We start from the raw sequence: 5,743 nt of genomic DNA on the forward strand, positions 1-5,743 counted from the left end.
TCTCTTTCTTTCTTTCTTTCTTTCTTTCTTTCTTTCTTTCTTTCTTTCTTTCTTTCTCTCTCTCTCTCTCTCTTTCTTTCTTTTCTTTCTTTCTTCCTTTCTCTCTCTCTCTTTCTCTCTCTTTCTTTCTTTCTTTCTTTCTTTCTTTCTTTCTTTCTTTCTTTCTTTCTTTTCTAGAGACAGGGTTTCCTCTGTGCATGCATAGCCCTGACTGTAATGAAATTCGCTCTATAGACTAGGCTGGCATTGAACTCAGAGATCTGCCTGCCTCTGCCCCCAAGTGCTGATATTAAAGTCATGCACCACCACTACCTGGCACAAAAGCCATATTTTTTTAAAGAAATAAATTGAAGAAGACATCAAAAGATGGAAAGATCTCTCATGCTCACAGATTAATGGGATTATAGTGTAAAAAGGCCATCCCACCAAAAGCAGTGTACAGGTTCAGCTCAATACCCACTGTCTCAGTCAGAGTTTCTATTTCTGCACAAACTTCATGACCAAGCAGCAAGCTGGGGAGGAAAGGGTTTATTCAGCTTACACTTTCACATTGCTGTTGATTACCAAAGGAAGTCAGGACTGGAAACTCAAGCAGATCAAGAAGCAGGAGCTGATGCAGAGGCCATAGAGGGTTGTTATTTACTGTCTTGCTTCCCCTGGCTTGCTCAGCTTGCTTTCTTATTGAACCCAGGACCACCAGCCCAGGAACTGCACCACCCACAATGGGCCCTCCCACCCTTGATCACTAATAGAGAAAATGCCTTACAGCTGGATCTTATGGAGGCATTTCCTCAAGGGAGGCTCCTTTCTCTGTGATAACTCCAGCTTGTGTCAAGTTGACACAGAAAACCAGCCAGTACACCCATCAAAATTCCAACTCAATGCTGGATGTGGTAGCTCACACCTTTAATCCTAGCACCTTGGAGGCAGAGGCAGGTAGATCTCTATGAGTTCGAGGCCAGCCTGGTCTACAAGTTTTAGGACAGCCAGAGCTACACAGAGAAACCCTATCTTGGAAAACAAACAAACAAAAAAACAAAACAAAAATCCAACACAATTCTTCACAGAAATTGAGGGGGAAAATAAAGTCTAAAACTTCATATGAAATCACAAAAAAACAGGAGAAAAAAAAATCCCTGCATAATAAAAGAATTGCTGGGGGTATGACTATCCCTGATTTCAAGTTGTATCATAGAACTGTAGTAATAAAAACAGCTTGGTATTTGTAATAATTAATCAATCAATCACACAAACAAACATAAACTACACACACACAGGTTGATCAATGGAATAGAATTGAGTACCAGACATAAGTTCTATAGATACATGCTTTCAAAAAAAAAAGAATTCCAAAATATACACTGGATGCAAAAGCAGCATCTTCAACAAACAGTTCTGGCCAAACTAGATCACTGCATGTGGAATAATACAAATCTAACATACTGAATACACAAAGAACTAAGAAACTGAACAACACAGAAAAAAAACCCAATTTAATAATGGAGTACAAAACAAACCCCAAAATTCTCAAAAGATGAAATTCAAATGGCTAGAAAACACCTTTTAAAGATGTTCAACATACTCAGCCAGCCCTCAAGGAAATACAAATTAAAATCACTTTGAGATTTTTATCTTATTCTAGTCAGAACAGCCAAGATTATAGTTCTGTGATACAACTTAAAATCAGGGATAGTGATACTCACAGCAGTTCTTTTATTATGTTCTTTCTCTCCTGGGAAACTGTAAAATTGACAAGGATTCAGGGAAAGGGGGAGCACTCATTCATTGCTGGTGGGAGCACCACCACTACAGAGATCAACGAGCCAGTTCCTCAGGAATCTGGAAATATCTGGAGCATATACCCAAGGGACTCCACATCTTTCTACAGAAATGTTTGTTCATCCATGTTCATTACTGCTCTGTTCATAAGAGCCAGAATTGGAAACAGCCTAGATGACCATCAGCAGATGAACGGGTACATTTACCCAATAGCCATAAAGAAAAATAAAATTATGGAATTTGCAGGTGAGTGAATGGAGCTGCCAACAATCATCCTGAGTGAGGAAACCCAGACCCAGAAAGACAAATATTTCATGTTTTTCTTTTATGTGGGTGTTAGCTTTTTAACCTTTAGATATATGTGTTTGAATTAGAATAACCACAGAGGATAAGTAGCTGGTAAGAGACCAGTGGAGAGGAGGGGATCTTCCAAGGATGGTGAAATTGGATATAGTGTTATAGAGAGATAAAGGGGAAACGGATAGGAGGATTAGTAAGGGGGGGGATGGGAGAGAAGGGTTAAATAGGGAACACAGGGAAGGACAACTACCACAAACGGCCTTGTAAAAAACCATATAGATGCCTACTTCTGTAAGCTTCTTAAAAATATGGATCTATGAAAGGAATTTAAGAGGTGTCACCATCTAATGGAAGAAACAACACCCCAACTAGACGCCTCATGATCTCAAGTAAAGCCCTCAGAGCCAGGAATGGGCTACAATCTTGTTGAATTGTTAGGCCAAAAGATCCCAAAGATGCCTTCACCTATTAAAGGCTATTATTGTCTAGGCTATTTGCTGTCCACAACCTGATGATGAGACCCTGTTGCTGAAGACACTGCATCACTGCTTATGTTATCAAACATGGAGCAGTTGAGCTGGTGCCCAGTGAGAAGCTTCATCCTTCCTGTCTAGTGTTAGTGGTCTTGGCAAGTACTTTGTTGTGTGCATTACTAGAAGAGAAAGAGAATCATCAAAATCCTCCCCTATTCCCAGCACTCTCAGGGGGCAGAGGAAACACGATCTTTCTAAGTTTGAGGCCAGCCTGGTCTACATAATGAGTTTCAGGACAGCCAGGGTTACACAGAGAAACCCTGTCTTGAGAAAAACAACAAAATCCTTCTCTCAAGGCTCAGGGATCTATGTGGAAGAGGAGGCTGAAGGATTGTAAGAGCCAGAGGTGGTGGATAACTCCAAGGGAATGGAGTCATCTAGACCCAACAGGAGAGCTGCACATATGAACTTGCAGAGACTCTGACAACATGCACAAGACCTGCCTGCACGGGTTCAAACCAGACAGAATCCCAGCACAAAGGAGGGGAAGTGAGCACAGAATCCCACCCCTAACCAAGAAGCTATCTGCAATTGACACCTGCTGGGAAAGGGAAGATCTGGTTTTTTTCCAATGGAGAGAGACACTACATATATCAACCACACCCCAGAGAAGTCTCCATGCCCAGGAGTAGTTTGCCAACCCAAAACAGACTCCATGGTTTTTGTGTGTGTGTGTGGGGGGGGGTTGTTTGAGTCTTATTTTGTCTTACAGCCTCTTTGTTATTTTTCTTTTCTTTCCTTTTTTTCTTTTCTTCCTTTTTTTTTTGAGATAGAGAGGACAGGAAGTTAAGTAGGTAGAGAGATGGAAAGGATCTGGGAGGAGTTGGAGGAGGTGAGAGAACATGATTAAAATATCTTGTATGAAAAAAAATAAGTAATAATAAAAAAGAAACAAAACATCTTTAAGTCAGGCATGGTAGAACATAGCCTAGGCTACATAAAGCTGTCTTGTCTCACAAATAACACACAGAAACAAAAAAGATATGAATAACTTTATAAGCAATTTCTACTTTCTAACTGGCTAGTTATTTATACACAGAAAATTTAAAGAATGGAAATTCTGTAGAAAAGCTAATTATTTCAAGCATCAATCAGTTGTATAGATCTCTCATTAGTTCAGATGCTTGATGTGCATATTATCTGGGGTTTCTGTTCAGCTCGTCATCCATCTGGACAGAGCACTTGCTTCCTCCTCTCATGTCTGCAAGATCTGGAGTGTGCAATGAGACAGTGTTAGCCCTGTAGGTCCAAGAAGAAGAACAAATCTGAGCTCCATTTGAGAGGTATATAGAATCCTGAGGAGGGTTCAGAAACCAGGCTTCCTTACTATATAAGCAAATCTCTGACTGAGTTTGGAGAGGTGCTGACATGACAATCTTTTTCTTTTTCTTTTTCTTTCCCCTGAGATTCATTGAGTTTAGACTCAAATACTTCTGAGAAAGTCACAGTAACATAAAGGAAATAACTAGCCCATTTTTGTGGGGGCTCAAGGGAGGACTGTGACTTGAACAGGGAGTGAGACACCTTGGAACTTGTTAAACACAACATTCATGTTGGCACCAAAGACCACTCCCAAGCCACAGATCCTTAAAGCTTGGCAGGCACTTGAATCTTGTAACTCCATTCACGAATATAGTACTGTCAGCATGGCAGGCACTGGCTTTTCTCATTGAAGAAACATCCTCTAATTTTTTTTTAATGCCCTTAAGCTCCAGTATAAAAAACAGCCAAAGCAGGTGCTGGCACCACTATGTAAGACCAAGGGACAAGCAGCCTATCCCCAGTATGCTGGGGCTCCTAGTCCCTGAAGCACAGCACACTGCATACCTCATAGAACACTGACTGACTCAGTCTGTCCCCTTAGTATGAATTTGCTGGAATGACTTTAACAAAATACACTAGACTGGATTGGTTGAACAGAAAAAAAAATCATTACAGTTCTGGCAGCTAGAAGTCCAAGATCAAGATGTTGGCAGGTCTGGTTTCCTAGGAGACCTCTCTCCTGCCTTGTAGATAGCCACCCTTTTGTTTGTGTTCTCCTGAAGCCCCTTCTCAAGGATTCTTATTGATTTCCATGCCTTTGACATAATTTAACTCGTGATACCTTGTTTCCTAATAAGCATACCAAGGCGGAGGAGATGTCTCAGTGGGTAAAAGACTTCCTAAGTACTTTTGACAACCTGTGTTTGATCCCTTGGACCAAAGTATAGGTAGAAGGTGAGAACCAACTTCACATAGTTGTCCTTTGCCCTCAGGAGCACATTGTGAAGCACAACCTTACGAAACAATAAGAAAACAAACAAAGGGTTTTTGTTTGTTTGTTTTTTAAGAAATGCAAGTAGAAAACAAGCAAACAAAAAAAAGAAAAAAAGAAAAGAAATGCAAGTAGAGTTCTCTTCCATTCTCTTTGGCCTCACCAGTAGAAGCAAGATGATGAAGAGAACGTCATCCTTTGGAAAGCGTCACAATAAGACCCACAGGCTGTGTTGCTACCACTGTGGCTCCAAGGCCTACCACCTTCAGAAGTCGACTTGTGGCAAATGTGGCTACCCTGCCAAGCACAGGGGAAAGTATAACTGGAGTGCCAAGGCTAAGAGAGGAAACACTACCGGGACTGGTCGGATGAGGCACCTAAACATTGTCTATCGCAGATTTAGACATGGATTCTGTGAAGGAACAACACCTAAACCCAAGAGGGCAGCTGTTGCAGCCTCCAGTTCATCTTCAGGATTTCAATCAGTCCTAAAATAAATGTTCTGGTTTCCAAAGAAAAAAGAAAAAGGATTGCAAGTAGAGGTCAGAATTTCAACAAATTTTGAGGGAATACAATTTAATTAATATGCATGCCTATTTTCCACATAGAGATATTGAGGCTTCAAAAAAGTAGATGTTTCCTCCCAGCACACTTCAGAAGTTTGGGGTTAAGTCTAGACCACACAGACTGTGTGCTTCTGAGCTCAAACTCTGCTGGTCGCTGAGTGAGGTCCGAGGCATCGTTCCCTTGACCTCTGCTCAGATCCAGCACTCCAGCCTCTGGTGCTCTGGGAATTGGCAGCGATCTCCGGGGGCACCCTGGGGAGTTCACAGACATTGGCAGTGTGATTTTTCCACTGGACTGGAGGGGATGGACT

At 41.4% G+C, this 5,743-nt stretch overlaps 1 pseudogene; it reads left to right on the forward strand.

The window, feature by feature from the left end:
* The first annotated feature begins 5,042 nt into the window (after positions 1-5,042).
* LOC114629833 lies at positions 5,043-5,363 on the forward strand (annotated as a pseudogene).
* The last annotated feature ends 380 nt before the right edge of the window (positions 5,364-5,743 follow it).

This window comes from Grammomys surdaster, unplaced genomic scaffold (assembly GCF_004785775.1).
Source record: "Grammomys surdaster isolate TR1022 unplaced genomic scaffold, NIH_TR_1.0 317, whole genome shotgun sequence".
NCBI lineage: Eukaryota > Metazoa > Chordata > Mammalia > Rodentia > Muridae > Grammomys > Grammomys surdaster.